Source organism: Panthera leo, chromosome C2, assembly GCF_018350215.1.
Source record: "Panthera leo isolate Ple1 chromosome C2, P.leo_Ple1_pat1.1, whole genome shotgun sequence".
NCBI classification, from domain to species: Eukaryota; Metazoa; Chordata; class Mammalia; order Carnivora; family Felidae; genus Panthera; species Panthera leo.
In genome coordinates, this window is record NC_056687.1 from 133,185,155 (window position 1) to 133,205,680 (window position 20,526).

Consider the following 20,526-nt stretch of genomic DNA (forward strand, 5'->3'; position numbering starts at 1 on the left):
CTTGATGGGGGGAGGCGGTCAGGAGAGAACCCCGTTCTGACCCCTTCTCTGAAGCCCCCACCCAGCCAAGGGACAGCAGATGACCCAGTGACACCCCTTTCCGCCCAGCCCCCTGGGCACAGCTAGCTGCATCCCTCCTGCCAGGCATGGCCCTCACCACCTGCTGTGGCTGCTTTATCCTGACAACCCTGCCCCCATCTCTGCATTCCCGATTTCGAGAGGGGAGGGAAAAAGTGTTAAATCCACACTCTCGAGCTTTGCGAGGTTATGATTACTTGGGCCTATCAAGAATAACCTTCCCACTTTATCAAGCACTGTGACAAACCCGCCACAATCAGACAGTAGCCATGGCAACCAGGACAAGCTTTGGCGCCTCACAAAGCCCTGAGTGGCAGAATGGAGTCCTTTTATTAGTGACTGTGCCCTGGCCGGCCGGGTTCTCTCCGGCGGGCACCCAGCACAGCAAGACAATGGACAAAACCCCTGCTGAAGCCTGCCTGACCTGCTCAGACAGGCCTCGCACGGCGGCCTCTATTTTGCTCTGTTTTATTTCATTCTGTCACTATCTTAAAGAGAAAGACAGCAGGATTTCTCCCCAACAGTTTTTCCCCTCAGGGTAGGGGATGTCAGCCAGAGGGTGCAGAAGCAGAAAGACTGAAAGGAGAAGAGAAAACACAACAAAACATAACCCTGCTTGACAGAGCTGACGGTTCAATCTCAAGTGTTAATGTCTGGGCGTCACGTGGTGAGTTGAAAAGTAAAATACAAATGGTAGGGGGTGAGGTGTCCCACTCTGCCAGACTCTCCCACTCTATTGGGGATGGTCTTGATTTAATTAATGTTAAATGTGATTTTCTGTAAGCATCTATCAAAGCCTGTTTGCATATTATCAATACTGTACCAAGACAGCGTTTCTAGAATATGACATGAGCCCCATGCAGTCAGTGCAAGAGGCTTTCAAGTCCATTAGCTCAGAAAGGTGGTAGAAAACCTATCCGAATGGAGGCTCCCTTTGATCTGCTTTTCTGTGACACTCCAGTGAGGACAGAAAAGCACAAACAGCACTCCAAAGACAGCCTGCTTATCAAATGGAAAGGCATTTCTTTCTGGAAGTCGGAGCACAAATTTTAATTAACTCTCCACTCTCCTGTGTGGATCCGTAATCTCTGATCACACCTGGAGTGCTAAAAAAAAAATGGAGCATGTCCTGTGGTTTTTCAACGTGTATAAAAGGAATTCATTTGTATTTATGGCTCTTTTTTCCTTTGTTCCCTATAATTTCTCCAGTGGTCGCAAATCAACTAAGGAAACAGACATTGAACACAACCTTCCCTTACCCTCCAAAACTCGTGACAACAGAATGCCGAGTTTACTAAGAAATGCCTCTGTCTTTTAATCATTTTTAAAGACCTTCTGTGCAGGCAAGTAATCAGGAGGTAACACACTGGTCCAGTGAGAAAGTTTGTATCCTGAATGTCAGCCTGCTCTTCTCTTTTCTCCCGTTTCAATCTGTGGAAGCAATCTGGGAGAAACGCAGTTGCAAAGAAAAGACTTGGCCCCTTCTACATGACTGAAAATGAAGAGTGGAATTTAATTTCCCATAACTGAAAAGTGTGCAGGGCCAGCTCTAGGATGCTGTCTGTACCCGAAAACAGTGACTAAGGAATGTTTGCCTTTGTTCCCCAAAGCCTTTGGGCTGGGCCCTCACCTTTCATGGAGAGGGCACGTGAAGGCAGAGCCCTGCAAAAACACGTGTGTGTCTTTTGTAAAATTGCTGCCAAAACACTGATGCCCAACGCTTATTGGCATGGTACGTTTATACTACTGTTTCTTATCAGTTTTAGATATCTTTTGATTTCCTACCATGGGAAATAAAGGCTTAGCATTCCCATACACTTCTCTTCCTGTTAGTGCCCCAAATGGTCATAGTGTAATTTTAATCAAATCAAAAGTCAGTGTTTGTGTTATTACAACTTGGCAAATATTGCTCAATGCCGGGTCAGGTAATGCGCTGTGACTATGCCTTCTTTTTCACACGAGCCTTCATTTTTCCTGGAGTTAATCATGTCCTCACTTTTTTTCTTCATGTGTCTGGTTGTACATGAACCCATCACAAATTTATTCCATATGCTCAACGCCTCTATTTTATGCCCATCAACAAATATCCCATGTGTCTAACTAAATACATTAGTTCTATTTTTTTCTCCATCAGAGACATCACTCCTGGAGCTTTCTGAACCTTTGCTCTAATCCTGGTCTGGCTGCTTTCCATGCTGGGTTCTTCTCCTACTGCTATCTAAGGCTCCTTCTTGGTTTCCTTCACATTTTGTTGGAGTTCATCCTCCAGTGGCTAGGAAACAATGTCCTGGAAGTCATTTGAATCCATGAGTTCATAAACATGTCTTTGTCATCATCCTTAACTAACAGTTCAAATACAGAAGTCTGGGTTGAAATCTATTTTTCTGTTCCGATTTTTCAAGGACTGCTCTACTAGCTTCTAGAGATCAGCCCTGCTATTGCGAAATCTCTTTTGATTGCTAATACTTTGTAACCTGTTGTGCTTTGTAAGATTTTAGGATATTTTTCCCCATGAAGTTTCAGCTTTTCACAATGTGCCTTAGTGTGCGTTGTTTATACACAAAGGGCTGTATACACTTGATGGCCTTGCCATCTGAGGATTCTTGTCCTTCAGTTCTGAAAAGTGTTCTTTTATTTCCCCTTGATAATTTTCCCTTTCTCCATTTTCTCCCTTCTTTTTGGATCTTCTAGAAGTCAAAATGGAGGATTGATATTTTCATTTTATTATCCCTCCCCATCTTCTTACTCTTTTTATTTTACCTCCTGAAAGATTTCCTTTACTTTATTTTTCAGCCTTTTTATTACCTTTTTAAATTTCCTGCAGCCCTACTTTTTAAGACCCCAAAGCTGCCGAGATGGGAGCTAGGGACCTTACTACCACATGTAAGGACTTTAAACCAATGCCCCAAATTGTCAGCTCTGCAGTTCACTCTGCACCATTCCATGGTCATTTATGCTTTGGAAACCAGAGCCTTTCTCATGTTCTGCAAGAGAAAATGGCTCCTTGTACATTCAGGTTGTGGTTTCCTGTGCTTTGTTAAACAAATTAGCATCCCTCTACCCACCTTCTATTTTCTAAAAATGTGTTGAAATCATTCCTCTTCTACTTCTCTTCTTCCAATCTTTTTGTTCTTATGGATATCTCTATCTATCTATCTATCTATCTATCTATCTATCATCTATCATCTACAGTCAGTTTTCATTATCCATGGGAGCTTTGTTCTGAAATGCTGCCACAAGAATTACTGAATACTCTGAACCAATGCTCTGGGGGAAATACAGAGTTGGGTTCCTGTGAGATATTGATGACAATATCTCATCACCTGATCAGTGCAGAACCTTGTTTTATGTGTATTTCTGTTTAAAGACACCTAGTTTACTATATCTTGTTGATCACCTTTGAACTCATGGACAACAGTGCTAGAACTCAAGCCTGAACAAAACTTACCTAACACATGTGTTTGTTCTGTAAGCCACATCATAGCCTTCTTGTGCCTAGGAACACCAGATAGCACTTCAACATTAGGCTTGGGGCCACTTTAAACAGCAAAAGTACCCACGAAAAGCACAAAAATGTGAAAAATGTGGCAATAAGCAGACTCCAAAAAGGACACTTGTTTATAGTAAGAGAGCTGAAACAAGAAGGCAGAGATCACCTTAGCTGGGAACATGAATTTTGGCAACGCAAGGTTTTTTGGCACTCTCTATGCCTGCAAATGATAGTGAAAGCACCAGGAGTATTGATTTGGGGATTATAAATAAATTTAAGCAAGTAGGATTTGCAAATATAGAATCCATGAATAATGAGGACTGACTCTATCATCTGTCTACCTACCTATCTACCTATCATTGATCATTTCTTTTGTGTCATTTCACTGGGATTTTTCAGAAGAAAGCAAAATTGGTGCCTGTAGCCAACTCCTCACATTTAACACAATTTTATTATTTTAATTTTAATGGCCCTACTGGAAGTCTTTCTAGCTAGCTTAGAATCTGGAAGCCATAAAGTAAAAATAATAAATTTGGTGACATAAAAACTCTTCTGCATGGCAAAAGACAAACTAGGTAAAGTCAAAAGACAAAAGACAAGATGGGAAAACATTTGTAGCTCATATTACAGACAAAAAAGAAAGAGTTCCTTAAATGTGACAAGAAAAAAAAAATCCGGTAATCCAAGCTTTAAAATGCATACAGATAGGAAGAGAGTCACAGAAAAGGAAATTCACATGGCCATTAAGCACACAAAAAACCCACCAAATCTCACAATAAGAGAAATGCAAACTAAAACTACCAAGATAGATATTTTCACCTATCATATTGATAAAAACCCAGAAGTTTGACAACCACTTCGTTGACAAGACTGTGGGGAAGCAGGCATTCTCATACATCGCTGGCAGGAAGGCAAATTGATTCAACCTCATGAAGAACAATTTGACAGTATCTCTCAAAACTGCAAATACGTTTACCCTTTGACACAACAATCTCACTTCTGGGAATCGATCCTGTATGTATAAGACATGACAAATGTACAAAGTTATTCACTGGAGAACTGTCTGCAATAGCAAAACCCCGAAGATTACTCAAGTGTCCATCAATATTAGACTTGGTAAATTAAATTGTGTTTGATGCACATGATGGTTTGGGGGTCTGGGTACGGGCTGATCACGTGTTGAACTAAGGCACGCAGGACAAGGAGGACAATGAGAAGGAGTGAATTCCACTTTAGACATGCTGAGTTCAAGGGAGAATGAAAGGTAGGTTCAGGAGGGAGCTAGATGAGATGGGGCCTGTGGTAGAAAAGAATATGCCTACTCACTCCCCCAAATACGTCTACGTCCTAACCTGTGGGGCCTGGGAATATGTCACCTTCCATGATAAAAGAGATCTGGCAGATGTGATGAAGTTAAGGATCTTGAGATGGGAAGATTATCCAGGTGGGTTCAATGTCATCAAAAGCGTCCTATGAAGAGAGAAGCAGGTGAGGGTAAGGGAAGGAGGTGGGGGTAAGGGAAGGAGGTGGGGAGTTGGAAGCAGAGGCCAGAGTGACTGGCCTTGAGCAGGATGGATTCTCTAAGTTGAAAAGTCAAGGAACAGATTCCCTCCTACAGTTTCCAGAAACCACGCAGCTCTCCCAACACCTCGATTGCAATTTCTTAAAACCCATTTTGGATTTCTGACCTCCAGAAGTGTAAGAGAATACATCTATGTTGTTTTAAGCCACTACAGCAGCCACAGGAAACTACTAATACATCGTTAAAGGCAGGGAGAGGTAGGATGAAAACAAAGAACAGGAAGGGACACAGCTAATGCTCGGATGGTTGCAAACTCAAGGAGCCTTGAGGTTGGCTGAGGACAAGCTCGCCTGGTGAGGAGGTGAGCAGAAAATAAATAAAACACAGACCAGATGGGGAGAAATCAGCTCTTGAGCACCCAGGGTGGGAGACGGGTTTAAGGAGAAAACTTCACACCATCAAACGTCATAAGAGGGCAAGCAACACAAAGCCTGAGAGACTGTCTCTGGAGTGGACAGCGAGGTCCTAGGAGACCACAGCCGAGGACATTTCAGGAGAGAAGTGGCAGATGGAGAGAGGTCGAGCATGTGGTTGGTAGTGAAGATGAGACAGGGTGTAACCATGGTCTCAGGAAATGTGGGTTTACCTTGACTGTGCCTGGATGCCGCAGGGACCCCGGCCACAAGGGCGTGTGGGGAAGAGTCATCCCTCAAGTGATGGAAAGCAGCGACCCGAAGGCAGGGCCAGAGGGAAATGCCAAGGGACGGGTCATCTCTGTTTATCCAATGGCAAGTGGGCGCTATTAACATTGGGGGCAGTCTTGCAGGAAACTCAGCGAGTTCTTCAGCATTTCCAAGGGCAAGGCTATTCTCATACCGCTCTTCATTTACGAATCTCCACACTCAGTCAACCTGGTTCTGTGCTGAGCACCTGGGAAGCTATGTGAGCCTCTTCTCCTGCGGCAGGAGATCCTGGGCTAGGGGGCGTGGGGAGAGTAACAAGTTCCCCCACCAGATGGAAGCCACCATGAGCTGTGCTGGAAGGACAGAGGCGGGAATGACTTGCCCCTCCGTTCGCTCTGGAGAAAGTGTAAATCCCTCTGAGGCCAGCTGCAGCAGCCCTGCCTTCCAGGCCCCCATCCTCCCCCCGGGGCCTCCTGCAGGACCACAGCCCCTGCCAGCGAGAGGGAGGGGCAAGGACGCCAGGGCCGGCTGGAGATGTTGTTTTCCTCTTTGTTTTACACACAATGCCCCAGAAAAACATTTTCCTGATATGTAATTAGGCCAACATAATAGAGTCTAAGAAAGCAGTCGGTCTCATTTTAGACAACTTTGGCTTTCATAACGTTCAAAGAGAATACGTTAAAAAAAAAAAAAAGCTTAGTTCTCAGATGTAGAAAAGGGGGCAGATGAAATCCACGCAGTGCAGAGTCTAGTCTTCCCATTCCAAGACTCTTTACCCACGCCTGCTGCTTAATTCACATCTTTGCCCGATTTTCTCCACCATGCAAGAAAGGCAACAAACTCTGGAGCCCTTGGAGAGCCCGACAAAATAATAATAGTCGTTATTGTTGTTTGAGATGCACTGTTTGCAAAAATGGCCTCAATTATTACCTCCCTGCCTCCAGGCCTCTTTACAACATAACTCTGCATAAAGAGGTAGAGTCCATTTCTCCACCCCTTGAATCCAGGCTGGTCTTGTGATTTTCTCTGACCAACAGAATACGGTAGACGTGACATTACGGGAGTTCTGAACCTGCGCCTCGAGAGGCCTTGCTGCTTCCACGTGCTCTTGTGGAACCCTGCCTATGCTATGGGGACATGCCTGGGCTAGCCTGCTGGATGATGTGAGACAGGTGACCCAACCAGCTGGCAGACATTTGAGAGACGCCATGTTGGACCTGCCAACAGCTGGCGAAGCACGAGTGAGCCCAGGTGGGGTTAGTCAGGCCTCGGCCAGATCACCGGAATCATCTGGCTGATCTGTGGACTCACCCGCAACAATCGTTACCTTAATTCACTAAGCTTTGGGTGTTTTATTCCACAGTAGAAGCTAACTGATCCACTAGTATTATTCTAGGAAGGGCCGAATGCCCAGACAAATCTCTAGAAGGAAGACCGTGGTGAAAGTCTCCTGGTCTAATTTGAGAGAAATAAAATGTAATAGCTGCTACTGAATGGAATTCAGTGCTCTTAATTTTTCGCCACGCTCAAAGCTGGCACACCCAGCCCTCATTTTCTCCATGCCAGACACATTGTGACCTTGCATTACACCTGGAGCCCTGAAGTCTAACTTATGATAACCTACGATGAGGCCCGGCACTGCCACCGGCATATCCTGGGAGGGAGAGATAAAAACCCCCACTGGGGAAGAACATCCCAGCTTGAGACACTGCTCTGGCTTCTCCTAAAGAACAACACACGCCAAGCTGGCAGGAAAACCAAACCTGCATGTACAAGATAACACTCCCCTGGATTCTCAGACCAGCAGGGTGATTTGGTCCTGGTATGTGTGGTTTTCTCTGAAGTCACAAACGCAGAAGGCAGGAAGGGGTTGTGGGGTGGCAGGAGACGGCACGCCGTACCTACTCTCAGAGCTGTGTGCCAACATGCGCCTGCCTGGGCAGAATGAGAACAAGACGCGTGTTACAACGTAGGACTCGGGGATTATGCCGGAGGGGATGAGGCCGGAGGTTTTGAGGTTAAGGGGGTGACGGCTGGGCAAACCCTGGCCGTTAGTGGGGACAGCCGCTGCCACAGTTCTGAGTGCAAACAGTTAAGCATCTACATCCTGTTGGCTGCTCAGCGGGACCTCATACTGTCGCAGCACGGGGCTTACGGCCTCCAGAAGCTGACATTTCACACACATACAGAATGCATCAGGGGTGAGCATGTCCTCTCCGGCAGACCTGGAAGCAGCTTTGTTTGATAACAATTAAACGAGAAACATTTTCTCCATCCAGGGACTTGCCAAGTGCCTCCCACTTGCGTTGATGAGTGAGGAAATTAGGCTTTCAGGAGGTAAATGGGATTTGCCACTTTATTACTCCCTCTTTAGACAATATGAGGTGGATGGAGGGTCATTTTCTAATCCTCTTTCTTTCTTGTTTTTGCACCTTATCTACTACCTCGAAAAGAGAGGATTTAAAAAGAGCTTTCCCACAGTATATCATTAAAGGTATTTACTTTGGAGTTGGGAGCCCCAAAGTTTGTCAGCAAAAACTCAAGAACTTTTAAGACTACATCATTTACCACCTTCCTCCACGGTAGAGTCCCGACACCTGACCAATAATCGTTAAATGCTAACCCAGAAAATGGCCCTGAACAAAGGTTGGTTCAAAATCTTAACAGAGGAGGAAACGGAAGGAAAGGATTATTCCACTGTCACTGTGCAAACTAGCAACAGACAGAGCTACACAAAGCTCCGTGTCTTGGCGTGTTGGGCTATGCTGGCCTTGGGCTCACTCTGAAAAGACGACGCTGCGGAACGCACAACACAACAGATTTTCTCTCCCTGACTATCTCCACCTGGTAAATTCAAGATGCCACATTCCCACTTCGGCATCCGGTCAATATTCTCTTCAGTCAATTTTCTCTTCACAGTGACCCAGTTGTCACCATCTTGTTGCTATGGTTACCATAATTCTAACTCAGCCATCTCTCCCCATGCTCCCCTCTCCCTCGGGCCAAATTATGTTGCACTAATCCCACAGCATGTCCTCTGAGGACCCTGCTCCTGCTAAGGGGACTTCTAATAGAGCTTCCAACAAGAATATACAACCTTCAGGACACGTCAGATCCCTTGACTGTCCACTACCCCCATCCCAGGAGTCCTTCCATTCTCTCTAGCTCCCTGCTCTACTACAGCCTAGAGGTAAATCCACCAGAGGCTGTAACAGCACTCTTGGGTTTCCACCAGCATCTGGGCTGTGACTCACCAAAGGATGAGCTGATGAAGAGCAAACCAAAATAAAAAAAAATTAAAGTGATCTCAGAGAAACTGGCCAACTCTATTCGGCGTCCTCTAAAAAATCCCCTTATCACCCGCTGCCCCCTGCCCCATCACTTCATCTTACTTATCACTACTTGGCACAGATTTGTTTATCCATTTATTGCCCTTTCAGTGGAACACAATCTCCACAAAGGCAAGGATTTTATTTATCTCATTACGATGAATCCCAAGCATCTAGTCAAATGTCTGGCACAAACGAGTGCTCAACAAATAGTTGTTGAGTAAATGAACGAATGCATCCGCCGTTGCCTTTTGGGGGTAGATCCTGCTTCCGCTGTCTTATTATGTTCTCAAAGTCTTAGCAAAACATTTAACATTGATGAGATCTGAGTTTACCATGAAAAAATACAAGTTAATTTGCCAGGAGGGTGTTACACCCTTCTTCTGGGCATTCCGTATGTGGAAGCTGGAAGTATATTCATGTATGAAAATGAAACGCACAGAGTCATATGCTGGCCACTGGAGTCATTAAGGCCACTGGATGTTTTAGCAAACACTATCTGGTAAATTACTAAAACTGGCCACACACAAATTTGTCCACTTCCTGTATCCGTGCCGCTACAGTGCAGATCGTCCTATCAGGAGATGGTGTCTATTTCCCCACCTTTTGAATCTCAGCCTGGTTTTGTGACTTTCTTTGGCCAAGGGGATATTAACAAATGTGATGCAGACCAAGGCATGAAATAAGGTAGCACACTGGGACTCCTGGAGCCCTGTGACTGGCAGTGAAGAAGCTCAGCTAAGCTTCCGGGCGTTAGAATATGCAAGACCCTGCTGCCCCAGCCAACAGCCAGCCAACCATCAGCCATGTGAATGAGGCCACCCTGGATCACCCAGGCATCAGCTGAGGCATGAGAGAGCCCAGGAGAGATCAGCTAAGCTGCTCCAGAGTAGAACTCAGCTGACCCAAAGAATCATGAGCTAAGCAAATGGCTGTCTGAAGCTACAGAGATTGGAATTGCTACACAGCAAAAACTGATCTAGATTAGAAAACAAAACAGCCGACTACCATTTAATAGAGACAAAGCTACCTGCTTCTTTCAAAGTGATTTTGTCCTCATATGGGAAGGGGACTCTACAGAATCTCATGGCCCAAATTAAGTTTTAAGTACAGCAATACTTCTGTGATGAACCGTGAACTTCACCTTCTTGCCCAATGCCCCCTTCTGAACACTATCAAGAACTTTCAAGGTAAAATCAAACGTAAAATTTGTTTCCGGGTGCCTGGGTGGCTCAGTGGGTTAAGCAACTCTTGATTTCAGCTCGGCCCATGATGTCATGGTTTGGGAGTTTGAGCCCCACATCGGGCTTTGTGCTGACAGCACAGAGCCTGCTTGGGATTCTCTCTCTCACTCTCTCTCTCTCTGCCCCTTGCCTGCTCACATGCACATGTTCTCTCTCTCTCTCTCTCTCTCTCTCTCTCTCTCTCTCTCAAAATAAATAAACTTTGAAAAAGGTAAAATTTATTCCAGTGTGATAAAAATAAAAATTAGCTAGCTTAAAAAGTATGGGCCTTTAAATCAAAAAGTGATCTGAAGTATAATGATAAAGCTGAAGAATATTCCTGGTTTACAAGCACAAGAAAATGGAAACCATCTAAAATCCACCAATGGATAACTAATGAAGTACATTAAAATATGATTGTTCATATACTGAAATACTTTTCAGCCATTTAAATTGATGAAGTAGAAACAGTATGAAGAGTATGATCCCAAATATGAAAATATAGACAGAATATCTATGAGAAGAAAATATACCAAGATGTTATGTTGTGATGTGGCTCTTTCCTCAGTGATGAGAGGAGGGTTTTTGCTTTTTCCTTATTTGTATTTTCTAACCTGTCTTCAATTACAAGCACCACTTTTTGAAAACATCTTTACTGAGATGTAATTGAAATATCTAAATATTCACCCATTTAAAGTCTTTGACTCAATGGTATTTAACATATTCAGAGATGTGCAACCACCACCACAGTCTGAATTTAGAACATCTTCATCACTCCCCCAAAATTCTTGTACCCATGAGCAACCACTCTCCTTCCTCTCACCTCAAGGAAGCCTCCGATCTAATTTCTGTTTCTACGGATTTACCTAATCTGGACATTTCACGTAAATGGAATCGTAAAACATGTGGCCTTCTGTGTCTGGCTTCTTTCACTCAGCATAATGTTTTCAAGGTTCATCCATGCCACAGCATGGATCAGTACTTCATTCCTTTTTATTGCCAAACAATATTCCATTATACGGATATGTCACGTTTTGCTTATTTTTTCATCACTTGCTGGAAATCTGGATTGTCTCCACCTTTTGGATATTATGAATAATGCTGCTGTGAAGAGCCATATATATAGGTTTCATTTTGTTTTAAGTAGGTTTCACACCCAGCATGGAGAACAATGCGGGGCTTGAACTCGTGACCCTGAGATCAAAACCCTAGCTGAGAACAGGAGTCAGACGTGCAACCAATGAGCCACCTAGGTGCCCCGTGTATAGGTTTTTATGTAGATATGTGTTTACATTTCTCTTGGATACGTGTCTAGGAGCCGTACTGCAGGTCACATGGCAACTGTTAACTATTGACATTTTGAGGAACTGTCCATGCATCACTTTTGTAAAACGAACAGGCCTCTTGGCCTCATTAGACTATCTCCTGAGCCTTCTTAATCTAATTTGTCAAGTGATGTAAGCAAAGAGAATCCCCTTCTACCTTAGCTGAAGAGGATGTTAAGAATTCTGCCTCGGGGCGCCTGGGTGGCTCAGTCGGTTGTGCGTCCCACTTCGGCTCAGGTCATGATCTCACGGTCCGTGGGTTCGAGCCCCGCGTCGGGCTCTGTGCTGACAGCTCAGAGCCTGGAGCCTGCTTTGGATTCTGTGTCTCCCTCTCTCTCTGTCCCTCCCCCACTCAAGCTCTGTCTCTGTCTCTCTCAAAAATAAATACCCATTGGAAAAAAAAAAAAAAATTCTGCCTCAAAGAGGCCACTAACTTGAAAGCAATGGGCCAACCAAGCATCCCAGCTCATTGAATCTGGAAGGGATCAGGGGAGTCCCCCAGTCCTGTGGCTCTTGGGCCGGTGGAATGTTTCACATGTGGATCCCTCATTTCCACCTCCAGACCTACTGGCACTGAATCTCCAGGGGTGATGCCTGGGAATGTGTATTTTTTTAAAAAATTTTTTTTTTTTTTAACGTTTATTTATTTTTGAGACAGAGAGAGACAGAGCATGAGCGGGGGAGGGTCAGAGAAAGGGAGGGAGACACAGAATCTGAAACAGGCTCCAGGCTCCGAGCTGTCAGCACAGAGCCCGACGCGGGGCTCAAACTCACGGACCGCGAGATCATGACCCGAGCCGAAGTCGGATGCTCAACCGACTGAGCCACCCAGGCGCCCCAGGGAATGTGTATTTTTAAGTCCCCAGGTGATCGTGAGGGTCAATGTGATCTGGAACCACTGCTGTAGTGCTTCCTGCTGAAGGGAGGAGGCTCACTTACTGGCTGAACATCTGAATCACACTGGCACTTGGTTGTTGACAGCCCGAGGGCCCAGCCACCTCCACTGCGGAACAGCTCCACAGGGGTTCTTCAAAGGGATGGAGTTACTCCCTTGCAATCAAGGAAAACAGAGTCTACCTCCTTTATGACAGGTCAGCCTTTCAAAGATAGGGAGTCGGCTACCTGATTGCCCGTTTTTTTTTTTCCTCTTTCAAGATAGATATGCATATGTCTCCATCCCTAGCCCTTTCTTCTGTGCCCCCTACAGTCTGTCTGTGTTTCTCATCAAATACGGTGGGTGTGGTGGGACACAGAGCTCTAAGTCAGCCAGCATCAGCGAGCATCAGAAGAGCAGAAAGACAGGTACTTCCTATGGGCATGTTCGTAAATATGGCCAGTCACCTCTTGTTAAATAGCAGCAACCGGATGTTCTGTGTTCATTCAACCAATGTTTGTGGAAAATTTGTAAAACGAGAGAAATTAATTTGGGACCAGGGAACATGGATATCAAGAACAGCTAGTCCTTGAGTCATGGAGTGTGTGCAATTTTAAACATTTAAAAATTTTAAAAATTAAATAACTCTAGGGGTACCTGGGTGGCTCAATCGGTTAAGCATCTGACTCTTGATTTTGGCTCAGGTCATGGTATCATGGTTTGTGGGTTTGAGCCTCATGCTGTTGACATGGAGCTTGATTGGGATTCTTTCTCCCTCTCTTTCTGGCCCTCCCCTGCTCATGCTTGCTCACATGTGCGTGCTTTCTCTCTCTCTCAAAATAAATAAATAAAGTTTAAAAAAATTAAATAACTCTAAAGTAAGATGGAACATATTAAGTGCCAAAAGGAAGGGAAGATGATTCTACAAAGAGCTGGGTCAGGAAAGGTGAGGATCCCCAGGGTGAAGACTTGGGATGGGGAAGGGATTCAGCAGAGGAAAGGAGAGAACAAAATGAGGGGACAAAGATCACAGTTATGATCTGGTAAATACCACTTTGTCATAGCTTATAGCATTTGTCATAGAATTTGGAGGGGAGTAGGAGGTATACTGTTGAGCTGTATTAAATTCCTTTTCATTAGAATTGCTGTCAAATCAGGTATTCTCCCTTCTATATTATTTTTTTGAACTTAAATGCAACTGATGTTTTTTATACTTAAATGTATCTCTTTTACATTTTATTGGGATGGTCTGATCCAACAGTGATAAATTAAGAGATAATGAGATTAGAAGGGAATTAAGGAGTCAGGGAGACCTACTCCAAAAAGAAGCAGGATTAGGTAAGTAATTTTCAAGGTTTCTTGTTTTTTTTTTTTTTTTTTCCTTTTTTTTAAAGTAATGGGGCACTTTCCACAAACACCAACTGTAATCTAATTTAGACACTCAACGTGTAAAAACAGTCAGAAAAAGCAGCCCTTGTTGACACTGGTGTGGGTGGGTTGTCCAGAATCTTCCCCACGCCCCACTCTCAGACACCCCCTTTATCCTCTTTCTCCCATGCCTAGCCGGAATGTTTTTGGAGAACCCAAGAGCATCCATGTTCTTTATTCTTTAGCTACTCATGGCCACTTGGTATACCCTGGGACTTCCCAGCTTTGGGTCTCTCTCCATAGGCCCACCACCTTGTAAATCTCTACACAAACCATTGAAAAAGCTGCAAAAGAGGACACAGCACAGGATGGCGTCACAGGGCACACAAGGAAAGATCTTCCTTGAATTAAAGCACACCTTTGTTGAGTATAGCTTCTCAACCAGTCACACTCCACCCATAGACCCTTCCTTTCTATTTAGTTGTATTAAAATACTTGGCCAAGTGAATTTCAAAAGGACAAATTCCAAGAAGTGGCAATGAATGACCACTTAACTACAAGAACACCCCCCAGCCCTCTATACTCACTGATTTAATATACTAAATTCTTCTTGGAGAACCATTTGCCCTGTCCTCATCTGTAGCCTGCAGACTGTCTATGCATCTAAAAAGTTCTTATTGGGGGGCCACATGGAAAGCATGAGAAGGAATGTGACAGTCCCCAGGAGCAAAGACCAGCCCTTGGCTGGCAGCCAGCAAGGAAGCAAAGACCTTAGTCCTACAACTGCAAGGAACTGAATTTGGCCAACAACCTGGATGAGCTTGGGGGGGGTGGGCAGATTCCTGCCTTAGAGGCCCCAATAAGTAACATGGCCCTGCTAACATCTGGTTTCAGCCTCCTGTGACCCTAGCAGTTTAGCCCACCTGGATTCTGACCCACAGAATTGTCTGACCCATGGTAATTGTCTGTGCATGTGCTTAACATTCTCATAGAATTATCTTCCACCCTTCTAATCTCAAACATCCAAGAAACCTAAAGATCAAGCCTATTTTATCACATTGAGGGTTGCCTCTTTCTTGTCATTCTGTGGCATACACTGGAGGTTTTAAGCATATTGTTTTTGTTTTTGTTTTTTTAATTTTTTTTAATGTTTATGTATTTTTGACAGAGGGGGAGAGAGACAGAGCATGAGCGGGGTAGGGTCACAGAGAGAGGGAGACACAGAATCCGAAGCAGGCTCCAGGCTCTGAGCTGTCAGCACAGAGCCCGACGCAGGGCTCCAACTCACATACCGCGAGATCATGACCTGAGCCAAAGTCAGACGCTTAACCGACTGAGCCACCCAGGCGCCCCTTAAGCATACTGTTTTTTTAAAAAATGCATTTGTTACAAGATTCTGAAAACGTGCTGACCTCTTTCACCTTTCTCTTTCTCTGCAGCAAAGTTCTAAATTCACCCCATCCTGTGGTCTTTGCCAGAACGCACGCTTGCCTCTCCCCTGTCTCCAGCTCTAAAAGGGTCCTGGTGATTTAGCACATTTCACTACTCTCAGGACGTGTGACAGTGAAGAGAAATTATTTATGGGAATGCAAAGGCCAGGGGGTGGGAATTCATTTTTAATGACTGCGCTCCTTCCTTCTAGTTAAAGACATCAATCCTTCCTGCCCAAATTCCCTCCATTCGTCATGTTTTCACAATGGCTGACACACAGTAGGAACTCAATATTTATTTGTTGAATAAATGTTTTAAAAGGTCTACCTTAACTTGTAGAGCTAAATTTTGTACAAGAAATGAAATATGGGTGTCTGAGAGAATAAGACCATTGAGTTTTTGGAAGAAAAACATCAAATTCTTCCTTTTCACCTTCCTGCTATCCAAGCTGTCACCAAGTCTAGTTTTCTTTAAAATGTTTCTAGGAGCATCCCTTGCCTTTCTATTACCACTCAGTGGCAGACACTGTTGGTGCCAAAACAGTTACTTGTTAGCCCAGGTTCCCTTTCCTAGGTAACACACTCTCCAGCTCCAGCTAACCATGATTCTTGGCAATGATGTGGGTCTGTGACCCACGTCCCAGCTAAGGGGACCCAAGAAAACTCTACTGGAGAGTTTCTGGGAACAGTTTTACTTTCTACTAAAAAAAAAGGGCATGTAGCAGGAAATGCCCAGTTCTTCCCAGCTCTTATGACGTTCACATGAGATGCGTGGAGCTGCTGCAGCCACTTTGGGCCTAGCATTCCAAAGAGAGACCTGGCAGGCAGGGTGAGGACCAGAATGCATAAAGGTGACAGCACCTGGGTCCTCTGTGATGTCCTTAAGCCATTGAAAAAGCTGACTCTGCAACCCCCGATTTTCCTCCAGACTTCCTGCTTGGTGACATGAGAAGCAACATACCTACTGTAAGTCATTTCTATTCATATGTCCTGCTGTTGACATGGAAAGCATCCTAACCGACACCATGGCCACCACCCGTATTCTCTCACGTTGGAACCTCTCCTCCAAACGTCTGTCTACCTTTCCCCCATTCTAGTCCATCTCTCCCAACAACACACTGTTTCATGGCCAACTCTGGACTCCTGGCTCTCTGATGAGATCCCTACTGTAGCCTCCTTCAACCTACTGCAAACCCGGGCTCTTGCCTGGATGGCAGAGTTCTCCGCAGACGCTCTTCCCAAGCAGACATGCTGTCAAGAACATGCCACAGGCCTCCCTTGCAGTTAGGTCTATGTATGTTGTACCTGTTTCCAGGGCTGCTGTAAAAGGGACTGCAAATTTGGTGGCTTACAATAGTAGCTATTCATTCTCTCGCAGTTCTGGAGGTCAGAAGTCCAAAGTCAGTACAACTGTGCCAAACTCAAGGTGAAAGCAGGGCCATGCTCCCTCTGGAGGCTCTAGGGGAAAACCCATTTCTTCAGTAGCTGTGGCTGCCAGCGTCCCTTGGCTGGTAGCTGCATGTCTCCAGTCTTCAAGGCCAGCATTTCCAAACCTCTCTCAACTCTGCCTTCACGTCTTTCTCCTTGTGTGCAAAATCTCCCTCTGCCTCCTTCTCAGAAGGATATACGTGAATGTTTTTAGGACCCATCCATATAATCCAGGATGATCTCCCCATCTCGAGATGCTTATCTTTATAAATTTTTTTAAATGTTTATTCATTTTTGAGAGACAGAGAGAGACAGAGCATGAGCGGGGAAGGGGCAGAGAGAGAGGGAGATGCAGAATCCGAAGCAGGCTCCAGGCTCTGAGCTGCCCGACGTGGGGCTCAAACTCACCAGCTGTAAGATCGTGACCTGAGCCGAAGATGGACGCTCAACCGACTAAGCCACCCAGGCGCCCCAAGATGCTTATCTTTAATTATATCTGCAAAAATACTTTCTCCAAATAAGGTAACATTTACAAGTTCCAGGGCTTACTTTTGGAGAGCACCTGTTCAGCCTACTCACACATGTGTCTGCGTGTGTCACCCAACTCTGTTTATCTCTGGGAAGAGCTCCCTCTTGGAGAGATCATGGAGGGCCGGTGGGTGGGAGGAAGATTCGGTTTTTAAATATATACACTTTTGGACCATAAGAGTTTTCTTTAAAATTATTATAAAACCCACAACAATTTTTTGTCTCAATTTGCAACATAATTCACATTATCACATGAAATTTTTGTAAAAGACATATTCTATCTTAGGCCAGTTTCCCCAGAAACAGTCCCTGAGAGGAGGATTTACGCGCAAGTAGCTTATTATAAGGCGGTGAGGGGGTGGGGGGAGGCGAACAACAGGCTGAACCCGAGTGAGGACACAGGTTTATGCAACATCCCCTGAGGCTTAGCCTCAGCCCGAGGGAGGCTCTGGGGGGGTAAGCTGTACTCAGAGGTCCACACCTCTGACAATGGTTACGAGTGCCTTGGAATGGAAGAGTGGGAGGTAGCTTTATCTGTAACGTCTCCATTTTAATAGAGAGAAGTCTTCATTTTACTTGGGTAATTAAAAACTTACATTTAAAAGATAACTAGGGGCACCTGGGTGGCTCAGTCAGTTAAGTGTCCAACTCTTGGTTTCGATTCAGGTCATAATCTCGTGGTTCGTGGGATTGAGCCCCATGTCGGGCTCTGCACTGACAGCACAGAGTCTGCTTAGGATTCTCTCTCTCCCTCTCTCTCAGCTCCTCCCCTGCTTGCACATGCTCGCTCTCTCCTGCTCTCTCTGCCCCTCCCCCACCCACATGCACGTGCTCTCTCCCTCACAATAAATAAATAAACTTAAAAAAAAAGATAACTAGTTATGTATCACCATGTCCTTTCTTCTGTTCCGCTTTAGATATACTTGTTTTCTCCTTGTAGAAAAGGAAGCAAAATGAGGGTTGAATAATTCCACTTTCTTGGAAAATGTACAACTTCTTCTTTAAACATAGTTTAAAAAGGTGTGTGTGTGTGTGTGTGTGTGTGTGTGTGTAGTCACGTACACCCAATCTCATTCTGGGCTTAACCTTCATTCATTTTTGGAGTTTGCCTCACTCTTGCCTTTCATACACCCACCCTCCTCAGTCACAGGTAAGAGCTACCCCAGGGGCACCTAAACATCCAGGTATTTCCCTGCTCAGCTTTTGCCAAGAGCAACAAAGCAGGCTCCGGAGGCCCAGGTGCAGGTGTCAGCAAAGACACAGGTGCTGGCATCTGGAAGTGAAAGCACATTGATCAAAAGGGATCCAAGGAGGGGCACCTGGGTGGCTCAGTCGGTCGAGCATCCGACTTCGCCTCAGGTCATGATCTAGAGGGTCGTGAATTTGAGCCCCACGGCGGGCTCACTGCCGTCAGCCAGTCAGCGCAGACCTGCTTTGGATCCTCTGTTCCACTCTCTCTGCCCCTCCCCCACTCACGCTCTCCCAAAACTATTTTTTTTAAAAAATGGGGGATCCGAGGATCTAGAAAAACTCTGACATTAGCCACTAATGTTCTAATTGTGAAACTAAAATGTACAGATGTGCTTTCCCTTCTGGCCTGCCTCGGCTCTTGGCACTTCCCACCGGCAGGAAGCCCCTTTCCCAACCCCCTTGGCTCATCCACACCCTGTCGGAGCCCGTTGGGAGCCCACGGTGTCCAGTGGGCCTTGGTCTGTGTCTACTTTCCCCCAGAGCACTTCCGGTCAGCAGGATGCCATCCAGCACTGAGTGCCTTGCTACTTATCCTGCAGGAAGTCTTCTTCCCTCCTGGATGCTCCTTGCAGGTAGGGGCCTCAGCGAACACCCCTTTACGTTTTCGTCCCAGGGTGGCACTCTTGTCCCAGTCCCTTTCTCTGACCCTCTGGGGCTTCCCAATTCCCTGGGAGTTCTCTGTCTCGTATCCACTAATCCTCTTCCACCAACTGCCAGCCATCCCATGGGAAAGCTGGAGGGCCGATTTCCACCCAAAAGCCCATCATCTATCTCTTCTTGGCAATGCCACAATCCACGTGACATTTCATGACCCCCAAGTCAAGAAGCTGCTGTCCAGAAGGAGACAGAGGGAAAATTCTGCCCGAAAAAGACGAAACAGGGACAGCCAGCCACCCAGGGCCCCACTAACCGAGCACAGGGCCAAAGACTCAGATCAGAAGTCAGGACTCAGTGACCTGATAAAGGCTTTTTGGGGTCACTGTTTTTTTAAAAAAAATTTTTAATGTTAATTTATTATTTTTGAGAGAGAGAGAGAGAGAGAGAGAGAGAGAGCCAGCCAGCAGGGGAGAACCAGAAAGAGAGGGAGTCACAGAATCCAAAGCAGGCTCCAGGCTCTGAGCTGTCAGCACAGAGCCTGATGCGGGGCTTGAACTCACAAACCGTGAGATCATGACCTGAGCCAAAGTCAAGACGCTTAACAGACTGAGCCACCCAGGCGCCTCTTGGGGTCACTGTTTTTAAATATGATCTCCATCATTTGGGGAAGAGGAGTGACTTATCTGGCAGAACACAGACCATACAAACTAAGCTGTCCTCTGCCAAATTCCTAATAGCCAAGGAGCACTAGAGACCCTCTCCAGGCACAAGAAGAAAAGGAATGTTAAAAGTTCAGGGGAAAGTTCAGTCCAGCCCCGTGGCAAGAAACACCCGAAGAGAAGTTGACTCCTGGTGGAAGTGTCGCTCTAGAAAAAAAGTTGCAGGCACCTAAGGAAATCAATGTCTTGCACAGGTTGATGAGTGTGGATTTACAAGGACAGAACAGAGGTACCTGACCCTCCAGGGATGGTGACTAAAGTGAGGCAAACTCCAAAAAAGAACGAAAGTTAAGCCCAGAATGAGATTGGGTGTATATGACTATGTACACATATACACAGACACCTTTTTAAGCTATGTTCAAAGCAAGAAGTTGTACACTTTCCAAGAAAGTGGAATTATTCAACCCTCATTTTACTTCCTATTTCTATTTTACTTCCTGCCTATTTTCCATTTTACTTTCTTTTCCGAAGTCTGCAGGAAAGGTGTATTTTTAAGGCCCTCAACTGATTGGACAAGGCCCACCCACATTATGAAGGATTAGCAATCTGCTTTACTTGAAGTCTGCAAATTTGAATGTTAATCATATCTAAAAACTCCCTCCACTACAACATCAAACTGGTGCTTGACCAAACAACTGGGCACCATAGCCTAGCCAGGGTGCCACATAAAATTACCCATTA

At 45.3% G+C, this 20,526-nt stretch overlaps 1 protein-coding gene and 1 long non-coding RNA gene across 5 annotated transcripts in view; one reads left to right on the forward strand and one right to left on the reverse strand.

Moving 5' to 3' along the window:
• RFTN1 (raftlin, lipid raft linker 1) overlaps positions 1 to 20,526 on the reverse strand; it is a 208,313-nt gene that overhangs the window by 15,771 nt on the left and 172,016 nt on the right. The window lies entirely within an intron of this gene.
• On the forward strand, positions 118 to 1,376 carry LOC122198704. The gene is made up of 2 exons (XR_006193106.1): positions 118 to 745; positions 1,288 to 1,376. It is a non-coding gene; the product is annotated as an uncharacterized LOC122198704 (long non-coding RNA).